At 43.9% G+C, this 22,550-nt stretch overlaps 11 non-coding genes and 1 pseudogene across 11 annotated transcripts; all 12 read left to right on the top strand.

Annotated features, from left to right (window-relative positions):
* Positions 1–760: 760 nt before the first annotated feature.
* On the top strand, positions 761–951 carry LOC141228700 (U2 spliceosomal RNA). Its single transcript, XR_012295504.1, has one exon. It is a non-coding gene; the product is annotated as a U2 spliceosomal RNA (small nuclear RNA).
* A 6,232-nt stretch (positions 952–7,183) lies between these two features.
* Positions 7,184–7,359, top strand: LOC141228374 (U2 spliceosomal RNA; annotated as a pseudogene).
* Positions 7,360–8,475: 1,116 nt separating this feature from the next.
* Positions 8,476–8,666, top strand: LOC141228699 (U2 spliceosomal RNA). Its single transcript, XR_012295503.1, has one exon. It is a non-coding gene; the product is annotated as a U2 spliceosomal RNA (small nuclear RNA).
* Positions 8,667–9,781: 1,115 nt separating this feature from the next.
* LOC141228183 (U2 spliceosomal RNA) lies at positions 9,782–9,972 on the top strand. Its single transcript, XR_012295103.1, has one exon. It is a non-coding gene; the product is annotated as a U2 spliceosomal RNA (small nuclear RNA).
* A 1,115-nt stretch (positions 9,973–11,087) lies between these two features.
* On the top strand, positions 11,088–11,278 carry LOC141228698 (U2 spliceosomal RNA). Its single transcript, XR_012295502.1, has one exon. It is a non-coding gene; the product is annotated as a U2 spliceosomal RNA (small nuclear RNA).
* Positions 11,279–13,724: 2,446 nt separating this feature from the next.
* On the top strand, positions 13,725–13,918 carry LOC141228434 (U2 spliceosomal RNA). The gene has a single exon (XR_012295314.1). It is a non-coding gene; the product is annotated as a U2 spliceosomal RNA (small nuclear RNA).
* A 1,115-nt stretch (positions 13,919–15,033) lies between these two features.
* Positions 15,034–15,224, top strand: LOC141228697 (U2 spliceosomal RNA). Its single transcript, XR_012295501.1, has one exon. It is a non-coding gene; the product is annotated as a U2 spliceosomal RNA (small nuclear RNA).
* A 1,115-nt stretch (positions 15,225–16,339) lies between these two features.
* Positions 16,340–16,530, top strand: LOC141228696 (U2 spliceosomal RNA). The gene has a single exon (XR_012295500.1). It is a non-coding gene; the product is annotated as a U2 spliceosomal RNA (small nuclear RNA).
* Positions 16,531–17,645: 1,115 nt separating this feature from the next.
* LOC141228182 (U2 spliceosomal RNA) lies at positions 17,646–17,836 on the top strand. The gene has a single exon (XR_012295102.1). It is a non-coding gene; the product is annotated as a U2 spliceosomal RNA (small nuclear RNA).
* A 1,115-nt stretch (positions 17,837–18,951) lies between these two features.
* LOC141228695 (U2 spliceosomal RNA) lies at positions 18,952–19,142 on the top strand. The gene has a single exon (XR_012295499.1). It is a non-coding gene; the product is annotated as a U2 spliceosomal RNA (small nuclear RNA).
* Positions 19,143–20,257: 1,115 nt separating this feature from the next.
* Positions 20,258–20,448, top strand: LOC141228578 (U2 spliceosomal RNA). Its single transcript, XR_012295385.1, has one exon. It is a non-coding gene; the product is annotated as a U2 spliceosomal RNA (small nuclear RNA).
* Positions 20,449–21,563: 1,115 nt separating this feature from the next.
* Positions 21,564–21,754, top strand: LOC141228181 (U2 spliceosomal RNA). The gene has a single exon (XR_012295101.1). It is a non-coding gene; the product is annotated as a U2 spliceosomal RNA (small nuclear RNA).
* Positions 21,755–22,550: the final 796 nt, after the last annotated feature.

The raw sequence follows: 22,550 nt of genomic DNA, 5'->3' as shown, positions 1-22,550 counted from the left end.
CACCATCTATTTAGCAAATGCCCTTGTTATCAACAGCAGCCTTTTAAACTCACCTGAGCTAACAGGTATGTGCGCTGGTTACTCTGCTGCGCTTAAAATTTCTTTTTTGGTTTGCTACAATGCCTTTTCTGAAACGTTGTCTCCTTCTGCTGGAACACTGACTTCTTTCATTTAATGCCTGCAGACTATAAAAGAGAACCCAACCCAAAAAGTTTGGTTGATTAGTCTCTGGCATTCTGTTAAACTGTTGCTTATGGCGGTCTCTGTGAGCTTCTCAGCGACATTCAGCCAGCCAGGTATCCTGCCTGCAGTAGATGGAATGTGGCAATGGAACGCTGGCTGCGCGTGTCATAATAGGCTCTGAGCCTTTATATACCTGTGCACAGCAGCAGCCACCTTCAGTCTGCTGCTGGACAGCCAGCAGCAGCAGCAGCAGGAGAGGTATGTAATCAGGAGCCCTCCTGCTAAGGGTAGACAGCTGCTCGTTCCACCCCACCCCCCGCCTTAATTGGTTCTCCTCCCTTCCAACGGTGTTGAGGCGGGTGGGAACAGCAGGGGGTGAAGGTGCTGTGTTTAAAGAGGTGGAGTTATGCAGATCTAAAACGCGTGGATTGCAGCAGCAGCAAGCCGAAAAGTGCAGGCATGTAAGGGATCTAGAGGTTGACAACATGTCTTCTTAACGGGAGTCCAGGAGCTCATCTCCACAAATGGACTTTTCAGGATCCTTGGGTGGCTCCGTAGTTTGAAACCAATTCTGGTTATCGCTTCTCGGCCTTTTGGCTAAGATCAAGTGTAGTATCTGTTCTTATCAGTTTAATATCTGATACGTCCCCTATCTGGGGACCATATATTAAATGGATTTTTAGAACAGGGAGATGGAAAAAGAGCTTGCTCTGTCCACTCCACGCATTGACCTGGTATTGCAGTATCTCCAGGACCGGTGCACCCCTTCTTTAATGCAGTTTCTAAAATCAGAAAGAATTGAATTCAATGTTTTTTGTTCATTTTGCTTGTTTGTCGGATTTGGGGATGGACTCTTTGGCTTTGCTTTTCTTCTCCTCATTGGATTTTTCATGTTCAAAGTTGCAGAAGGCAGATTACAAGCTCATTTTGGTTCAACTTCAGCAACTGTGCATTGCATTGCCATGTAATGTGATGCAATGCTATCTTTCTAGCTCTCCCTTTTTACTTCCTTTTGGATAAACAGACATATTATTCAAGCATTTTGGAGCTTTCACCTAAATAACTACAGGTGGTGAGATAAGCTGCACAATATAATTGACCTTTCAGTATATTGTTGCACACACACCATCTATTTAGCAAATGCCCTTGTTATCAACAGCAGCCTTTTAAACTCACCTGAGCTAACAGGTATGTGCGCTGGTTACTCTGCTGCGCTTAAAATTTCTTTTTTGGTTTGCTACAATGCCTTTTCTGAAACGTTGTCTCCTTCTGCTGGAACACTGACTTCTTTCATTTAATGCCTGCAGACTATAAAAGAGAACCCAACCCAAAAAGTTTGGTTGATTAGTCTGTGGCATTCTGTTAAACTGTTGCTTATGGCGGTCTCTGTGAGCTTCTCAGCGACATTCAGCCAGCCAGGTATCCTGCCTGCAGTAGATGGAATGTGGCAATGGAACGCTGGCTGCGCGTGTCATAATAGGCTCTGAGCCTTTATATACCTGTGCACAGCAGCAGCCACCTTCAGTCTGCTGCTGGACAGCCAGCAGCAGCAGCAGCAGGAGAGGTATGTAATCAGGAGCCCTCCTGCTAAGGGTAGACAGCTGCTCTTTCCACGCCACCCTCCCGCCTTAATTGGTTCTCCTCCCTTCCAACGGTGTTGAGGCGGGTGGGAACAGCAGGGGGTGAAGGTGCTGTGTTTAAAGAGGTGGAGTTATGCAGATCTAAAACGCGTGGATTGCAGCAGCAGCAAGCCGAAAAGTGCAGGCATGTAAGGGATCTAGAGGTTGACAACATGTCTTCTTAACGGGAGTCCAGGAGCTCATCTCCACAAATGGACTTTTCAGGATCCTTGGGTGGCTCCGTAGTTTGAAACCAATTCTGGTTATCGCTTCTCGGCCTTTTGGCTAAGATACCACATCTTGCCAGAAGGATTCTAAGCCAATCGTGCCCTTGGCCTTGAGGCATCGGCGGTGTAAAAGCCGTCTTAAGCCTCATGCTGCTTTAGGGGGCAGATACGCAAAGAAACCAAGAAGGCGATCGACCCTATCTACCTTTTGAAGATGGCATCAGCAGTAGCGGCCGCAGTGCGCTATGCCAGAGCTGGTGACCTTCGCATCAAGAACTCTTTCAAGATCGAAGTGGACGATGCATCCAAGGAGAAGATGACCTTGAAGTTTTTCGTGAGGAGAGTGCTGCTGGAGATCCTAGGAGTAAAGAGGGAAGACATCCTGGCCCTTCAAGATCGCCCCGGTTCCTTCACTTTGACTCTGGAGTCGGAGTATGCGTGCCAGAACCTCTTCCGCCAGATTCACCTGCACCTTTCAGATGAGGATCTTAAAGGACTCACCTTTGTCATCCTTTACTCCGGTGGAGAGAAGCCGCTCGTGGTTCAGATGAGCAACCCTCATGTTCCCTTAGTTAATATTATTTGCTTTCTTCAAAACTATTTCCCAGAACTGCGGTATTCCCACAAGGTCATGAATGAGGAAAACCTCTGGACGGGAAAGCATAAATTTTTTGTTAAATTTTGTGAAGATCCAAATGGCATTGGTGGTCAGCGTCATCCTCCGTCAAGTTTCCTGATCGGTAGGGAGCGGGGGCGCCTCTTCTACCCGGACATGCCCCTCTTCTGCCGGAAATGCATGTGTTTCGGTCACACTTATGAGAACTGCAAGGAGGAGGTGGCAATCTGTAAGAAGTGCTACAAGCATGGACATGCCACAATGGACTGTACCAATGAGATGGTGTGCAACATCTGCCGGGTCCCAGGTCACTCCTTCCGGGAGTGTCCTTTGAAGAAAAAGGCGGAAACCTATGCTGAAACGCTGGCAAAGCAACCTGCCCGTGTGCCTCCATCTGCTCCCGGGGGGCAGAGGCAACCCTCTGCTGTTCCTGCTCCTGCGGGTGCGTCTACAGCGCGGGGGCAGTCTTCTAGCTCTCCAGTACCTGCTCCACAGACCAAGCCTGCTAGTACATCAGGTGGTACGTCTGCACCTGCTGCACAGAGGAAGCCAACCAACCCTCCTGCTCCTGCTGCTAAGGGGGGTCCCACCGGTGCTCCTGTATCTACTGTGCGAACACAACCCCCTGTAGGCGGGTCCACAAGCACTTCAGTGCCTGCTGCACAGGGAAAACCTGCCAGTTCTCCTATTCCTGCTGCGCATAAGCCCACGTCTATGCAGAAACCTCCAGCTGAGAAACCTGTCCGTCCTGAGAGGAGGGAAGCTTCATCTAAGGACTGGGCTGCTGATTCTGATCCGGGTGATATGGTGGTGGAGGGGAGTCCCTCTGCTGAAATCGGGACATTTAGCTCGGAGGAAGAAGCAATGGAGCTGGAAACTCGTAGGAAAAGGAAAACAGATGATAGGTCTGATGAGAATGTGGCCAGGGAGACTTCCAAGAAGTGTCCATTAAAACCAAGTCTTCTGCAATACAAGCCAATGGCTCCCGCTGCCCCTCCTGAGGAGCCAAGGCCTTCAGACCCTATAAACATTTCTTTTTCGGACTCAGAAGTGCAGAGCCCGTTAACATCGGTGGGCTTTATGTCTGATTCTGACAGTAGTGTGACCTGAACTAACCTATCATGACCTCATCAATTAAAGTAGCCTCGCTCAATGTGAGGAGTATAAGGGGCTCTACAAGAAGGGCTGCTTTGTTTTCCTACCTGTCAACAGTGGACTGTGATGTCTTTTGTTTGCAAGAATGTAACATTGACTTTGATATGAATTATGCAGATTTAAGAAAAGATTGGCCTCATGGGCCCTCTATCTGGTCCGGAGATAATGAAAATCGTTCCTCTGGCATTGGAGTGCTGTTTAGGTCGCATGACTTTAAAATCAACTCTTTTGTGGACATTTCTTCTGGACGTGCTCTTTTCTTAAATATTAGTTTTAAAGGTGTGGACTTTAGACTTTTGAACATTTATGCTTCTCCGGTGAAGGAAGAGAGACATCAGTTGTTTGAAGATGTGCAATATTACCTACCTGGTTCATCGCCTCTGATGTTCTGTGGGGATTTCAATTGTGTCTTGCCTGGTGAAGGGAGAAGCGGGAGTTCCACCGTTCCTAAAAAAGACAAAACAGAGAAACAACTAAAGGATTTGTTAACTGATTTTTTTCTTAGAGACTCCTGGAAAGAGATCCGTAGTAATGATCCCGGTTATACTTGGGAGAACTCTTCTTCTAAATCTCGTATTGATTTTATTTTCATGTCCCAATATGTGAATGTCAAATCTGTTGTCTTAATCCCAAACATTTTTTCAGATCATAAGATGTTGCTATCAGAGTTAGAATTACCTGGGCTTGTCAAGGCAAGAGGAGTTTGGAGGCTAAATACAACATTGTTACAAGATCCTAAGGTAAGAACAGATTTTAAAGCGTTTTTTAATTATTTAAGAACAAAACAACAAAAATTTTTAACTCTGCTAGAATGGTGGGAATACAGCAAGATGAAGATAAAAAGTTTTTTTATCAAGGTCAGCATAGCCAATGCAAGAGAAAAGTCCGCTTGGCATAAAAGGCTTATTACTAAATTGCAGACCTGTTATCAACTAAGAGATGTGGGACTTGAAATGGACGATTTAATTGAAGCAACAAAAAAAGAAATTAAAAAGAGTATAGAGTCGAAGGGTAAGGAAATAATTTATAACTCAAAAATTGAAGTGATGGAGAAAAATGAAAAGTGCTCAAGATTTTTTTTTAAAAAAGTAGTTGCTGCTAAGGAAATGATAACAGAATTAGAGGGTGAAACTACAACTGAAGGTATGCTCAACCAAGCTCACCAGTTTTATCAGCAGCTTTTTAATGAGAAAACTATAGACCAGTCTTTTACTGAAGATGCCCTTAATTCATTAAAAAATAGTCTGAGCCGCGAAGACCAAGAATTGTTATGCACTGAAGTCACCTTGTCGGAAGTAGATGCTGCTATCAAAAGTTTTTCCTATGGGAAAACCCCTGGTTCTGACGGTTTGCCTGTTGAATTTTATCGTGAATTTTGGAATTTTTTAAAACCCGACTTGTTTTTAGTAATCAAAGAAGCTTTTAAGTGTGATATCCTGCCTATATCTTGGAGAAGTGGTCTGGTCTCCCTGATTTTTAAAAAAGGAGCAAAATCCCATCTGGCAAACTGGAGACCAATCACACTGTTGAATGTTGATTACAAGTTGATGTCCAAAATTTTAGTGAACCGTTTTAAAAAAGTTTTATCCAAAGTTATTTATGAAGACCAGGTATGTGGGGTGCCAGGAAGAGGAGTTGCGGAGCATCTCAATACCATCCGCGATGTCATATGGTACCAGCAATCCAGGAAGCAAGACTTAGCAATTTTATCGTTGGATTTTCAAAAGGCTTTTGATCGTGTCTCTCATTGTTTTTTATGGTTGGTTTTAAAAAAAATGGGCTTCCCTGAAATTTTTATCAAGCAAGTGGCACTTTTATATAAGAACTCTTTTAGTAAAATTTTAATCAATGGATTTTTGTCTAATGAAGTGTTTTTGCATTCAGGTGTGAAGCAAGGCTGCCCTTTGTCCCCAGTGCTATTTATATGTGCAATAGAGCCTCTTTTATCTATGCTACGAGAGGATAAAGTGATTAAAGGTGTCCCTATCCCTGGAGGACATGGAAGAGATGTGAAGGTAATGGGCTACATGGATGATATTACTATTTTTTGTTCATCACCTGCCGCTCTCAGGAGAGCTATAAGAACGACCAATTTTTTTTGTGAAGCCTCAGGTTTTAAGTTAAACATTGAGAAATGTGATTGTTTTGTCCGTGGCAATTGGGCGGATGTGTCCATCCCTGATCTCCCGATGCAGTCAGAGAAGATTAAAATTCTGGGCGTGATTTTTGATCGACAGAATGATGGAATGAAGAGCTGGGATGGAGTAAGGGACAAAATACAAAAGAAGATTGACTTTTGGAAATTAAGAAAATTAACAATCGAAGGTAAAGTTTTAATTATTAAGGCCCTTCTGCTTCCTGTCATGTTATATCTCAGTTATGTTTATCCCCCAAGTGACCTTACAGCGAGAAGATTACAGAGAATGCTGTTTGAATTTGTGTGGAACTCTAAGTTCGAAAAGGTGAAGAGAGAAACAATGTACAAGATGCACCACCTTGGTGGTAAGGATGTTCCCAACGTCAAACTGTTTTTATACTCCAAGTTTTTTAGCCTCTGTTTTAAATATATGTTTGCTTCAAGCCCTTGGGCACATTTTTTAAGATATGCAGCTGGCCACATTTTTAGGAGGCGAAAGTGGATATCCATTTCTTTAACAAGCCCAGTGTTGTTATCACCTCCACAACAATATGCCATCCTGGAGAAAGTTATCAGATTATATGGCCTAGATTCTTTTGAGATGGAGACATTGAAGAATGCAAGGAAGCTGCTGCAGCAATTAAAAAAGAAAGAAACTTTGACGCCCATAAGCCATTATTCATATAGCAGAGTCACTAAAATATGGAATTTAACAAATGCACCTTACCTGATGAATCAACATAAAGACTTAGCTTGGATGATTGTGCAGGAATGTTTACCGACTCGTGATTTCCAGTATAAAAGAAGACTTAGCACTATACAAACCTGCCCGAGGCATCAGTGCAATAATGATGAGACTACTATGCACCTTATTTGGAATTGTGATTTTGCACAGCAAGTGTGGAAAGACTGTGGTGAGCTTTTAAAATTTTTATCTGGTCTTAATTTTTTAAGCCATGAAGTGGTTTTATATGGGATTTTACCAAACATGACGAAAGAAAAAGAGAGAGTTTTATGGTGCACTTTGAGTTGTGTTAAAAGTGCTCTATGGAAGACCAGAAACATATTGTTGTTTAAAAGAGACTATATAGAAGTCAAGGATTGTATAAGACTGGCATTAAGTGAAATTTATATGTACTACCTAATGGATATGAAGAAGCTTGGAAAGAAAAGAGCCCTGAGTATATGGAACTATCACCTATGGAAGATGTTATTTTAAAGCTCTGAAGAAAAGATAAAGACTACGATATTTTAAATATAAACGCAAAATCTGTTCTTATCAGTTTAATATCTGATACGTCCCCTATCTGGGGACCATATATTAAATGGATTTTTAGAACAGGGAGATGGAAAAAGAGCTTGCTCTGTCCACTCCACGCATTGACCTGGTATTGCAGTATCTCCAGGACCGGTGCACCCCTTCTTTAATGCAGTTTCAAAAATCAGAAAGAATTGAATTCAATGTTTTTTGTTCATTTTGCTTGTTTGTCGGATTTGGGGATGGACTCTTTGGCTTTGCTTTTCTTCTCCTCATTGGATTTTTCATGTTCAAAGTTGCAGAAGCCAGATTACAAGCTCATTTTGGTTCAACTTCAGCAACTGTGCATTGCATTGCCATGTAATGTGATGCAATGCTATCTTTCTAGCTCTCCCTTTTTACTTCCTTTTGGATAAACAGACATATTAGGCAAGCATTTTGGAGCTTTCACCTAAATAACTACAGGTGGTGAGATAAGCTGCACAATATAATTGACCTTTCAGTATATTGTTGCACACACACCATCTATTTAGCAAATGCCCTTGTTATCAACAGCAGCCTTTTAAACTCACCTGAGCTAACAGGTATGTGCGCTGGTTACTCTGCTGCGCTTAAAATTTCTTTTTTGGTTTGCTACAATGCCTTTTCTGAAACGTTGTCTCCTTCTGCTGGAACACTGACTTCTTTCATTTAATGCCTGCAGACTATAAAAGAGAACCCAACCCAAAAAGTTTGGTTGATTAGTCTGTGGCATTCTGTTAAACTGTTGCTTATGGCGGTCTCTGTGAGCTTCTCAGCGACATTCAGCCAGCCAGGTATCCTGCCTGCAGTAGATGGAATGTGGCAATGGAACGCTGGCTGCGCGTGTCATAATAGGCTCTGAGCCTTTATATACCTGTGCACAGCAGCAGCCACCTTCAGTCTGCTGCTGGACAGCCAGCAGCAGCAGCAGCAGGAGAGGTATGTAATCAGGAGCCCTCCTGCTAAGGGTAGACAGCTGCTCTTTCCACCCCACCCTCCCGCCTTAATTGGTTCTCCTCCCTTCCAACGGTGTTGAGGCGGGTGGGAACAGCAGGGGGTGAAGGTGCTGTGTTTAAAGAGGTGGAGTTATGCAGATCTAAAACGCGTGGATTGCAGCAGCAGCAAGCCGAAAAGTGCAGGCATGTAAGGGATCTAGAGGTTGACAACATGTCTTCTTAACGGGAGTCCAGGAGCTCATCTCCACAAATGGACTTTTCAGGATCCTTGGGTGGCTCCGTAGTTTGAAACCAATTCTGGTTATCGCTTCTCGGCCTTTTGGCTAAGATCAAGTGTAGTATCTGTTCTTATCAGTTTAATATCTGATACGTCCCCTATCTGGGGACCATATATTAAATGGATTTTTAGAACAGGGAGATGGAAAAAGAGCTTGCTCTGTCCACTCCACGCATTGACCTGGTATTGCAGTATCTCCAGGACCGGTGCACCCCTTCTTTAATGCAGTTTCAAAAATCAGAAAGAATTGAATTCAATGTTTTTTGTTCATTTTGCTTGTTTGTCGGATTTGGGGATGGACTCTTTGGCTTTGCTTTTCTTCTCCTCATTGGATTTTTCATGTTCAAAGTTGCAGAAGCCAGATTACAAGCTCATTTTGGTTCAACTTCAGCAACTGTGCATTGCATTGCCATGTAATGTGATGCAATGCTATCTTTCTAGCTCTCCCTTTTTACTTCCTTTTGGATAAACAGACATATTAGGCAAGCATTTTGGAGCTTTCACCTAAATAACTACAGGTGGTGAGATAAGCTGCACAATATAATTGACCTTTCAGTATATTGTTGCACACACACCATCTATTTAGCAAATGCCCTTGTTATCAACAGCAGCCTTTTAAACTCACCTGAGCTAACAGGTATGTGCGCTGGTTACTCTGCTGCGCTTAAAATTTCTTTTTTGGTTTGCTACAATGCCTTTTCTGAAACGTTGTCTCCTTCTGCTGGAACACTGACTTCTTTCATTTAATGCCTGCAGACTATAAAAGAGAACCCAACCCAAAAAGTTTGGTTGATTAGTCTGTGGCATTCTGTTAAACTGTTGCTTATGGCGGTCTCTGTGAGCTTCTCAGCGACATTCAGCCAGCCAGGTATCCTGCCTGCAGTAGATGGAATGTGGCAATGGAACGCTGGCTGCGCGTGTCATAATAGGCTCTGAGCCTTTATATACCTGTGCACAGCAGCAGCCACCTTCAGTCTGCTTCTGGACAGCCAGCAGCAGCAGCAGCAGGAGAGGTATGTAATCAGGAGCCCTCCTGCTAATTGTAGACAGCTGCTCGTTCCACCCCACCCCCCGCCTTAATTGGTTCTCCTCCCTTCCAACGGTGTTGAGGCGGGTGGGAACAGCAGGGGGTGAAGGTGCTGTGTTTAAAGAGGTGGAGTTATGCAGATCTAAAACGCGTGGATTGCAGCAGCAGCAAGCCGAAAAGTGCAGGCATGTAAGGGATCTAGAGGTTGACAACATGTCTTCTTAACGGGAGTCCAGGAGCTCATCTCCACAAATGGACTTTTCAGGATCCTTGGGTGGCTCCGTAGTTTGAAACTAATTCTGGTTATCGCTTCTCGGCCTTTTGGCTAAGATCAAGTGTAGTATCTGTTCTTATCAGTTTAATATCTGATACGTCCCCTATCTGGGGACCATATATTAAATGGATTTTTAGAACAGGGAGATGGAAAAAGAGCTTGCTCTGTCCACTCCACGCATTGACCTGGTATTGCAGTATCTCCAGGACCGGTGCAACCCTTCTTTAATGCAGTTTCTAAAATCAGAAAGAATTGAATTCAATGTTTTTTGTTCATTTTGCTTGTTTGTCGGATTTGGGGATGGACTCTTTGGCTTTGCTTTTCTTCTCCTCATTGGATTTTTCATGTTCAAAGTTGCAGAAGGCAGATTACAAGCTCATTTTGGTTCAACTTCAGCAACTGTGCATTGCATTGCCATGTAATGTGATGCAATGCTATCTTTCTAGCTCTCCCTTTTTACTTCCTTTTGGATAAACAGACATATTAGGCAAGCATTTTGGAGCTTTCACCTAAATAACTACAGGTGGTGAGATAAGCTGCACAATATAATTGACCTTTCAGTATATTGTTGCACACACACCATCTATTTAGCAAATGCCCTTGTTATCAACAGCAGCCTTTTAAACTCACCTGAGCTAACAGGTATGTGCGCTGGTTACTCTGCTGCGCTTAAAATTTCTTTTTTGGTTTGCTACAATGCCTTTTCTGAAACGTTGTCTCCTTCTGCTGGAACACTGACTTCTTTCATTTAATGCCTGCAGACTATAAAAGAGAACCCAACCCAAAAAGTTTGGTTGATTAGTCTCTGGCATTCTGTTAAACTGTTGCTTATGGCGGTCTCTGTGAGCTTCTCAGCGACATTCAGCCAGCCAGGTATCCTGCCTGCAGTAGATGGAATGTGGCAATGGAACGCTGGCTTCGCGTGTCATAATAGGCTCTGAGCCTTTATATACCTGTGCACAGCAGCAGCCACCTTCAGTCTGCTGCTGGACAGCCAGCAGCAGCAGCAGCAGGAGAGGTATGTAATCAGGAGCCCTCCTGCTAAGGGTAGACAGCTGCTCGTTCCACCCCACCCCCCGCCTTAATTGGTTCTCCTCCCTTCCAACGGTGTTGAGGCGGGTGGGAACAGCAGGGGGTGAAGGTGCTGTGTTTAAAGAGGTGGAGTTATGCAGATCTAAAACGCGTGGATTGCAGCAGCAGCAAGCCGAAAAGTGCAGGCATGTAAGGGATCTAGAGGTTGACAACATGTCTTCTTAACGGGAGTCCAGGAGCTCATCTCCACAAATGGACTTTTCAGGATCCTTGGGTGGCTCCGTAGTTTGAAACCAATTCTGGTTATCGCTTCTCGGCCTTTTGGCTAAGATCAAGTGTAGTATCTGTTCTTATCAGTTTAATATCTGATACGTCCCCTATCTGGGGACCATATATTAAATGGATTTTTAGAACAGGGAGATGGAAAAAGAGCTTGCTCTGTCCACTCCACGCATTGACCTGGTATTGCAGTATCTCCAGGACCGGTGCACCCCTTCTTTAATGCAGTTTCTAAAATCAGAAAGAATTGAATTCAATGTTTTTTGTTCATTTTGCTTGTTTGTCGGATTTGGGGATGGACTCTTTGGCTTTGCTTTTCTTCTCCTCATTGGATTTTTCATGTTCAAAGTTGCAGAAGGCAGATTACAAGCTCATTTTGGTTCAACTTCAGCAACTGTGCATTGCATTGCCATGTAATGTGATGCAATGCTATCTTTCTAGCTCTCCCTTTTTACTTCCTTTTGGATAAACAGACATATTATTCAAGCATTTTGGAGCTTTCACCTAAATAACTACAGGTGGTGAGATAAGCTGCACAATATAATTGACCTTTCAGTATATTGTTGCACACACACCATCTATTTAGCAAATGCCCTTGTTATCAACAGCAGCCTTTTAAACTCACCTGAGCTAACAGGTATGTGCGCTGGTTACTCTGCTGCGCTTAAAATTTCTTTTTTGGTTTGCTACAATGCCTTTTCTGAAACGTTGTCTCCTTCTGCTGGAACACTGACTTCTTTCATTTAATGCCTGCAGACTATAAAAGAGAACCCAACCCAAAAAGTTTGGTTGATTAGTCTGTGGCATTCTGTTAAACTGTTGCTTATGGCGGTCTCTGTGAGCTTCTCAGCGACATTCAGCCAGCCAGGTATCCTGCCTGCAGTAGATGGAATGTGGCAATGGAACGCTGGCTGCGCGTGTCATAATAGGCTCTGAGCCTTTATATACCTGTGCACAGCAGCAGCCACCTTCAGTCTGCTGCTGGACAGCCAGCAGCAGCAGCAGCAGGAGAGGTATGTAATCAGGAGCCCTCCTGCTAAGGGTAGACAGCTGCTCTTTCCACCCCACCCTCCCGCCTTAATTGGTTCTCCTCCCTTCCAACGGTGTTGAGGCGGGTGGGAACAGCAGGGGGTGAAGGTGCTGTGTTTAAAGAGGTGGAGTTATGCAGATCTAAAACGCGTGGATTGCAGCAGCAGCAAGCCGAAAAGTGCAGGCATGTAAGGGATCTAGAGGTTGACAACATGTCTTCTTAACGGGAGTCCAGGAGCTCATCTCCACAAATGGACTTTTCAGGATCCTTGGGTGGCTCCGTAGTTTGAAACCAATTCTGGTTATCGCTTCTCGGCCTTTTGGCTAAGATCAAGTGCAGTGATCTAGCGGTTTCTGCCTTGGTCTTGGCTGGGAGGCGCTTGGGGTACCCGGCTCCTTGGCCTGGGGGGATCGCTACACTTATCGGTGGAGCTAAAACCCCCTGCTGCTATTAGGGAGTCGGATTAGTCCCTGGGCAACGAGAGGCGATCACCTTGTCACCACACATAGCTGTGGGGGGCAACTGTCGCCACACATAGCTGTGGTGGCAACATTTGGAGGATTAAAAGGAAAAAACGGAAGGAAAACGGATCGTTGAGATGGAGTTTTGGAAAAAGAAGAGATGCTTACGTTTTTTTGTGAAACGGGAGACGGAAGAAACTTTTTTGGAAGAAAAATGGATTCTGGAAATTTTGAGGAAATATGAAGTTTTGGAGAAGGATATCTACTGTATGCAAGAAATAAAGCAAGGTAAAGTTTGTGATGTGACTCTAGTTTCTGAGGAAAAGTGCATTCATTTTTTCAAAGGCTGGAGTGAAGAGGATTCTGGGAAAATTGGAGTAAGTGCATCATTCATGGGGAAACCGAAGAGTGTGATAATTTACATGGACAATCCGTTTGTGGAAATAGAGGAGATAATGGTTTTTTTGGAATCTAAATGTAAGATGGTAAAGTTTCAGAAATTATACAGGAACAAAGTTGGTATTTGGAACGGAAAGAGACGTTTTTTGGTGTGGACAACAGGAGAAGAAAATTTGCATAATGGGAGGATTATGGTAAACGGGAGTTCTGGGTATTGTTACATGGAAAGCAGCAAAGGAACTTTTGAAAAGAACTTTGGAGGACAAAAGGAAGATATTGGTGATAAAATGAAGAAGGAAGTTGATGCCATAATTATAGAGGAGAATAAGCAGGGAAAAGAAGTTGAAAGTTTAAAGGTGAAATTGAAGAAAAAGGTAACGGTACAGGAAAATTGTGGATCAAGGAAAGTATCTGGTGAAAAGAAAGAAGTAAAAGAGGAAAAGGGTAAAGTGTTGGAGAAGGTGGTGACTTTCAGAGATGATGAGGAAGAGTATGATAGGGAACAGATGCGGTTAGAGCATGAGGAGGAAGAAAAGAAGTTAAGGGGTTTTGTTGGGAGGAAAGTAAAAGAGAAAAAGGGGATATTTAGTTTGGGAAACCGGGTGAAGTAATGTCAGTGGTGATTTGTTTGGAAACTGTTGAAACTGCAAAGGAATTGTTATGTTTAACTTTATATATATTAATTCAAATGAAAAAATATAAATATAATATCTAAACACGATGATGGAACTAAAATCTTGAGTTTGGTGATATACGATTTAAGATTATAAAACTTAATTTCTGAGTGTTTGGAAAAAAAAAAAAAAAAAAAAAATCTGTTCTTATCAGTTTAATATCTGATACGTCCCCTATCTGGGGACCATATATTAAATGGATTTTTAGAACAGGGAGATGGAAAAAGAGCTTGCTCTGTCCACTCCACGCATTGACCTGGTATTGCAGTATCTCCAGGACCGGTGCACCCCTTCTTTAATGCAGTTTCAAAAATCAGAAAGAATTGAATTCAATGTTTTTTGTTCATTTTGCTTGTTTGTCGGATTTGGGGATGGACTCTTTGGCTTTGCTTTTCTTCTCCTCATTGGATTTTTCATGTTCAAAGTTGCAGAAGCCAGATTACAAGCTCATTTTGGTTCAACTTCAGCAACTGTGCATTGCATTGCCATGTAATGTGATGCAATGCTATCTTTCTAGCTCTCCCTTTTTACTTCCTTTTGGATAAACAGACATATTAGGCAAGCATTTTGGAGCTTTCACCTAAATAACTACAGGTGGTGAGATAAGCTGCACAATATAATTGACCTTTCAGTATATTGTTGCACACACACCATCTATTTAGCAAATGCCCTTGTTATCAACAGCAGCCTTTTAAACTCACCTGAGCTAACAGGTATGTGCGCTGGTTACTCTGCTGCGCTTAAAATTTCTTTTTTGGTTTGCTACAATGCCTTTTCTGAAACGTTGTCTCCTTCTGCTGGAACACTGACTTCTTTCATTTAATGCCTGCAGACTATAAAAGAGAACCCAACCCAAAAAGTTTGGTTGATTAGTCTGTGGCATTCTGTTAAACTGTTGCTTATGGCGGTCTCTGTGAGCTTCTCAGCGACATTCAGCCAGCCAGGTATCCTGCCTGCAGTAGATGGAATGTGGCAATGGAACGCTGGCTGCGCGTGTCATAATAGGCTCTGAGCCTTTATATACCTGTGCACAGCAGCAGCCACCTTCAGTCTGCTGCTGGACAGCCAGCAGCAGCAGCAGCAGGAGAGGTATGTAATCAGGAGCCCTCCTGCTAAGGGTAGACAGCTGCTCGTTCCACCCCACCCCCCGCCTTAATTGGTTCTCCTCCCTTCCAACGGTGTTGAGGCGGGTGGGAACAGCAGGGGGTGAAGGTGCTGTGTTTAAAGAGGTGGAGTTATGCAGATCTAAAACGCGTGGATTGCAGCAGCAGCAAGCCGAAAAGTGCAGGCATGTAAGGGATCTAGAGGTTGACAACATGTCTTCTTAACGGGAGTCCAGGAGCTCATCTCCACAAATGGACTTTTCAGGATCCTTGGGTGGCTCCGTAGTTTGAAACCAATTCTGGTTATCGCTTCTCGGCCTTTTGGCTAAGATCAAGTGTAGTATCTGTTCTTATCAGTTTAATATCTGATACGTCCCCTATCTGGGGACCATATATTAAATGGATTTTTAGAACAGGGAGATGGAAAAAGAGCTTGCTCTGTCCACTCCACGCATTGACCTGGTATTGCAGTATCTCCAGGACCGGTGCACCCCTTCTTTAATGCAGTTTCTAAAATCAGAAAGAATTGAATTCAATGTTTTTTGTTCATTTTGCTTGTTTGTCGGATTTGGGGATGGACTCTTTGGCTTTGCTTTTCTTCTCCTCATTGGATTTTTCATGTTCAAAGTTGCAGAAGCCAGATTACAAGCTCATTTTGGTTCAACTTCAGCAACTGTGCATTGCATTGCCATGTAATGTGATGCAATGCTATCTTTCTAGCTCTCCCTTTTTACTTCCTTTTGGATAAACAGACATATTAGGCAAGCATTTTGGAGCTTTCACCTAAATAACTACAGGTGGTGAGATAAGCTGCACAATATAATTGACCTTTCAGTATATTGTTGCACACACACCATCTATTTAGCAAATGCCCTTGTTATCAACAGCAGCCTTTTAAACTCACCTGAGCTAACAGGTATGTGCGCTGGTTACTCTGCTGCGCTTAAAATTTCTTTTTTGGTTTGCTACAATGCCTTTTCTGAAACGTTGTCTCCTTCTGCTGGAACACTGACTTCTTTCATTTAATGCCTGCAGACTATAAAAGAGAACCCAACCCAAAAAGTTTGGTTGATTAGTCTGTGGCATTCTGTTAAACTGTTGCTTATGGCGGTCTCTGTGAGCTTCTCAGCGACATTCAGCCAGCCAGGTATCCTGCCTGCAGTAGATGGAATGTGGCAATGGAACGCTGGCTGCGCGTGTCATAATAGGCTCTGAGCCTTTATATACCTGTGCACAGCAGCAGCCACCTTCAGTCTGCTGCTGGACAGCCAGCAGCAGCAGCAGCAGGAGAGGTATGTAATCAGGAGCCCTCCTGCTAAGGGTAGACAGCTGCTCGTTCCACCCCACCCCCCGCCTTAATTGGTTCTCCTCCCTTCCAACGGTGTTGAGGCGGGTGGGAACAGCAGGGGGTGAAGGTGCTGTGTTTAAAGAGGTGGAGTTATGCAGATCTAAAACGCGTGGATTGCAGCAGCAGCAAGCCGAAAAGTGCAGGCATGTAAGGGATCTAGAGGTTGACAACATGTCTTCTTAACGGGAGTCCAGGAGCTCATCTCCACAAATGGACTTTTCAGGATCCTTGGGTGGCTCCGTAGTTTGAAACTAATTCTGGTTATCGCTTCTCGGCCTTTTGGCTAAGATCAAGTGTAGTATCTGTTCTTATCAGTTTAATATCTGATACGTCCCCTATCTGGGGACCATATATTAAATGGATTTTTAGAACAGGGAGATGGAAAAAGAGCTTGCTCTGTCCACTCCACGCATTGACCTGGTATTGCAGTATCTCCAGGACCGGTGCACCCCTTCTTTAATGCAGTTTCTAAAATCAGAAAGAATTGAATTCAATGTTTTTTGTTCATTTTGCTTGTTTGTCGGATTTGGGGATGGACTCTTTGGCTTTACTTTTCTTCTCCTCATTGGATTTTTCATGTTCAAAGTTGCAGAAGCCAGATTACAAGCTCATTTTGGTTCAACTTCAGCAACTGTGCATTGCATTGCCATGTAATGTGATGCAATGCTATCTTTCTAGCTCTCCCTTTTTACTTCCTTTTGGATAAACAGACATATTAGGCAAGCATTTTGGAGCTTTCACCTAAATAACTACAGGTGGTGAGATAAGCTGCACAATATAATTGACCTTTCAGTATATTGTTGCACACACACCATCTATTTAGCAAATGCCCTTGTTATCAACAGCAGCCTTTTAAACTCACCTGAGCTAACAGGTATGTGCGCTGGTTACTCTGCTGCGCTTAAAATTTCTTTTTTGGTTTGCTACAATGCTTTTTCTGAAACGTTGTCTCCTTCTGCTGGAACACTGACTTCTTTCATTTAATGCCTGCAGACTATAAAAGAGAACCCAACCCAAAAAGTTTGGTTGATTAGTCTGTGGCATTCTGTTAAACTGTTGCTTATGGCGGTCTCTGTGAGCTTCTCAGCGACATTCAGCCAGCCAGGTATCCTGCCTGCAGTAGATGGAATGTGGCAATGGAACGCTGGCTGCGCGTGTCATAATAGGCTCTGAGCCTTTATATACCTGTGCACAGCAGCAGCCACCTTCAGTCTGCTGCTGGACAGCCAGCAGCAGCAGCAGCAGGAGAGGTATGTAATCAGGAGCCCTCCTGCTAAGGGTAGACAGCTGCTCGTTCCACCCCACCCCCCGCCTTAATTGGTTCTCCTCCCTTCCAACGGTGTTGAGGCGGGTGGGAACAGCAGGGGGTGAAGGTGCTGTGTTTAAAGAGGTGGAGTTATGCAGATCTAAAACGCGTGGATTGCAGCAGCAGCAAGCCGAAAAGTGCAGGCATGTAAGGGATCTAGAGGTTGACAACATGTCTTCTTAACGGGAGTCCAGGAGCTCATCTCCACAAATGGACTTTTCAGGATCCTTGGGTGGCTCCGTAGTTTGAAACCAATTCTGGTTATCGCTTCTCGGCCTTTTGGCTAAGATCAAGTGTAGTATCTGTTCTTATCAGTTTAATATCTGATACGTCCCCTATCTGGGGACCATATATTAAATGGATTTTTAGAACAGGGAGATGGAAAAAGAGCTTGCTCTGTCCACTCCACGCATTGACCTGGTATTGCAGTATCTCCAGGACCGGTGCAACCCTTCTTTAATGCAGTTTCTAAAATCAGAAAGAATTGAATTCAATGTTTTTTGTTCATTTTGCTTGTTTGTCGGATTTGGGGATGGACTCTTTGGCTTTGCTTTTCTTCTCCTCATTGGATTTTTCATGTTCAAAGTTGCAGAAGCCAGATTACAAGCTCATTTTGGTTCAACTTCAGCAACTGTGCATTGCATTGCCATGTAATGTGATGCAATGCTATCTTTCTAGCTCTCCCTTTTTACTTCCTTTTGGATAAACAGACATATTAGGCAAGCATTTTGGAGCTTTCACCTAAATAACTACAGGTGGTGAGATAAGCTGCACAATATAATTGACCTTTCAGTATATTGTTGCACACACACCATCTATTTAGCAAATGCCCTTGTTATCAACAGCAGCCTTTTAAACTCACCTGAGCTAACAGGTATGTGCGCTGGTTACTCTGCTGCGCTTAAAATTTCTTTTTTGGTTTGCTACAATGCCTTTTCTGAAACGTTGTCTCCTTCTGCTGGAACACTGACTTCTTTCATTTAATGCCTGCAGACTATAAAAGAGAACCCAACCCAAAAAGTTTGGTTGATTAGTCTGTGGCATTCTGTTAAACTGTTGCTTATGGCGGTCTCTGTGAGCTTCTCAGCGACATTCAGCCAGCCAGGTATCCTGCCTGCAGTAGATGGAATGTGGCAATGGAACGCTGGCTGCGCGTGTCATAATAGGCTCTGAGCCTTTATATACCTGTGCACAGCAGCAGCCACCTTCAGTCTGCTGCTGGACAGCCAGCAGCAGCAGCAGCAGGAGAGGTATGTAATCAGGAGCCCTCCTGCTAAGGGTAGACAGCTGCTCGTTCCACCCCACCCCCCGCCTTAATTGGTTCTCCTCCCTTCCAACGGTGTTGAGGCGGGTGGGAACAGCAGGGGGTGAAGGTGCTGTGTTTAAAGAGGTGGAGTTATGCAGATCTAAAACGCGTGGATTGCAGCAGCAGCAAGCCGAAAAGTGCAGGCATGTAAGGGATCTAGAGGTTGACAACATGTCTTCTTAACGGGAGTCCAGGAGCTCATCTCCACAAATGGACTTTTCAGGATCCTTGGGTGGCTCCGTAGTTTGAAACCAATTCTGGTTATCGCTTCTCGGCCTTTTGGCTAAGATCAAGTGTAGTATCTGTTCTTATCAGTTTAATATCTGATACGTCCCCTATCTGGGGACCATATATTAAATGGATTTTTAGAACAGGGAGATGGAAAAAGAGCTTGCTCTGTCCACTCCACGCATTGACCTGGTATTGCAGTATCTCCAGGACCGGTGCACCCCTTCTTTAATGCAGTTTCTAAAATCAGAAAGAATTGAATTCAATGTTTTTTGTTCATTTTGCTTGTTTGTCGGATTTGGGGATGGACTCTTTGGCTTTGCTTTTCTTCTCCTCATTGGATTTTTCATGTTCAAAGTTGCAGAAGCCAGATTACAAGCTCATTTTGGTTCAACTTCAGCAACTGTGCATTGCATTGCCATGTAATGTGATGCAATGCTATCTTTCTAGCTCTCCCTTTTTACTTCCTTTTGGATAAACAGACATATTAGGCAAGCATTTTGGAGCTTTCACCTAAATAACTACAGGTGGTGAGATAAGCTGCACAATATAATTGACCTTTCAGTATATTGTTGCACACACACCATCTATTTATCAAATGCCCTTGTTATCAACAGCAGCCTTTTAAACTCACCTGAGCTAACAGGTATGTGCGCTGGTTACTCTGCTGCGCTTAAAATTTCTTTTTTGGTTTGCTACAATGCCTTTTCTGAAACGTTGTCTCCTTCTGCTGGAACACTGACTTCTTTCATTTAATGCCTGCAGACTATAAAAGAGAACCCAACCCAAAAAGTTTGGTTGATTAGTCTGTGGCATTCTGTTAAACTGTTGCTTATGGCGGTCTCTGTGAGCTTCTCAGCGACATTCAGCCAGCCAGGTATCCTGCCTGCAGTAGATGGAATGTGGCAATGGAATGCTGGCTGCGCGTGTCATAATAGGCTCTGAGCCTTTATATACCTGTGCACAGCAGCAGCCACCTTCAGTCTGCTGCTGGACAGCCAGCAGCAGCAGCAGCAGGAGAGGTATGTAATCAGGAGCCCTCCTGCTAAGGGTAGACAGCTGCTCGTTCCACCCCACCCCCCGCCTTAATTGGTTCTCCTCCCTTCCAACGGTGTTGAGGCGGGTGGGAACAGCAGAGGGTGAAGGTGCTGTGTTTAAAGAGGTGGAGTTATGCAGATCTAAAACGCGTGGATTGCAGCAGCAGCAAGCCGAAAAGTGCAGGCATGTAAGGGATCTAGAGGTTGACAACATGTCTTCTTAACGGGAGTCCAGGAGCTCATCTCCACAAATGGACTTTTCAGGATCCTTGGGTGGCTCCGTAGTTTGAAACCAATTCTGGTTATCGCTTCTCGGCCTTTTGGCTAAGATCAAGTGTAGTATCTGTTCTTATCAGTTTAATATCTGATACGTCCCCTATCTGGGGACCATATATTAAATGGATTTTTAGAACAGGGAGATGGAAAAAGAGCTTGCTCTATCCACTCCACGCATTGACCTGGTATTGCAGTATCTCCAGGACCGGTGCACCCCTTCTTTAATGCAGTTTCTAAAATCAGAAAGAATTGAATTCAATGTTTTTTGTTCATTTTGCTTGTTTGTCGGATTTGGGGATGGACTCTTTGGCTTTGCTTTTCTTCTCCTCATTGGATTTTTCATGTTCAAAGTTGCAGAAGCCAGATTACAAGCTCATTTTGGTTCAACTTCAGCAACTGTGCATTGCATTGCCATGTAATGTGATGCAATGCTATCTTTCTAGCTCTCCCTTTTTACTTCCTTTTGGATAAACAGACATATTAGGCAAGCATTTTGGAGCTTTCACCTAAATAACTACAGGTGGTGAGATAAGCTGCACAATATAATTGACCTTTCAGTATATTGTTGCACACACACCATCTATTTAGCAAATGCCCTTGTTATCAACAGCAGCCTTTTAAACTCACCTGAGCTAACAGGTATGTGCGCTGGTTACTCTGCTGCGCTTAAAATTTCTTTTTTGGTTTGCTACAATGCCTTTTCTGAAACGTTGTCTCCTTCTGCTGGAACACTGACTTCTTTCATTTAATGCCTGCAGACTATAAAAGAGAACCCAACCCAAAAAGTTTGGTTGATTAGTCTGTGGCATTCTGTTAAACTGTTGCTTATGGCGGTCTCTGTGAGCTTCTCAGCGACATTCAGCCAGCCAGGTATCCTGCCTGCAGTAGATGGAATGTGGCAATGGAACGCTGGCTGCGCGTGTCATAATAGGCTCTGAGCCTTTATATACCTGTGCACAGCAGCAGCCACCTTCAGTCTGCTGCTGGACAGCCAGCAGCAGCAGCAGCAGGAGAGGTATGTAATCAGGAGCCCTCCTGCTAAGGGTAGACAGCTGCTCGTTCCACCCCACCCCCCACCTTAATTGGTTCTCCTCCCTTCCAACGGTGTTGAGGCGGGTGGGAACAGCAGGGGGTGAAGGTGCTGTGTTTAAAGAGGTGGAGTTATGCAGATCTAAAACGCGTGGATTGCAGCAGCAGCAAGCCGAAAAGTGCAGGCATGTAAGGGATCTAGAGGTTGACAACATGTCTTCTTAACGGGAGTCCAGGAGCTCATCTCCACAAATGGACTTTTCAGGATCCTTGGGTGGCTCCGTAGTTTGAAACCAATTCTGGTTATCGCTTCTCGGCCTTTTGGCTAAGATCAAGTGTAGTATCTGTTCTTATCAGTTTAATATCTGATACGTCCCCTATCTGGGGACCATATATTAAATGGATTTTTAGAACAGGGAGATGGAAAAAGAGCTTGCTCTGTCCACTCCACGCATTGACCTGGTATTGCAGTATCTCCAGGACCGGTGCAACCCTTCTTTAATGCAGTTTCTAAAATCAGAAAGAATTGAATTCAATGTTTTTTGTTCATTTTGCTTGTTTGTCGGATTTGGGGATGGACTCTTTGGCTTTGCTTTTCTTCTCCTCATTGGATTTTTCATGTTCAAAGTTGCAGAAGCCAGATTACAAGCTCATTTTGGTTCAACTTCAGCAACTGTGCATTGCATTGCCATGTAATGTGATGCAATGCTATCTTTCTAGCTCTCCCTTTTTACTTCCTTTTGGATAAACAGACATATTAGGCAAGCATTTTGGAGCTTTCACCTAAATAACTACAGGTGGTGAGATAAGCTGCACAATATAATTGACCTTTCAGTATATTGTTGCACACACACCATCTATTTAGCAAATGCCCTTGTTATCAACAGCAGCCTTTTAAACTCACCTGAGCTAACAGGTATGTGCGCTGGTTACTCTGCTGCGCTTAAAATTTCTTTTTTGGTTTGCTACAATGCCTTTTCTGAAACGTTGTCTCCTTCTGCTGGAACACTGACTTCTTTCATTTAATGCCTGCAGACTATAAAAGAGAACCCAACCCAAAAAGTTTGGTTGATTAGTCTGTGGCATTCTGTTAAACTGTTGCTTATGGCGGTCTCTGTGTTCTTCTCAGCGACATTCAGCCAGCCAGGTATCCTGCCTGCAGTAGATGGAATGTGGCAATGGAACGCTGGCTGCGCGTGTCATAATAGGCTCTGAGCCTTTATATACCTGTGCACAGCAGCAGCCACCTTCAGTCTGCTGCTGGACAGCCAGCAGCAGCAGCAGCAGGAGAG

This window comes from Phyllobates terribilis, unplaced genomic scaffold, assembly GCF_046119375.1.
Source record: "Phyllobates terribilis strain yellow unplaced genomic scaffold, ASM4611937v1 Scaffold_437__1_contigs__length_1545540, whole genome shotgun sequence".
In the NCBI taxonomy this organism is placed as follows: Eukaryota; Metazoa; Chordata; class Amphibia; order Anura; family Dendrobatidae; genus Phyllobates; species Phyllobates terribilis.
This window is presented reverse-complemented; position numbering and strand designations above follow the sequence as displayed.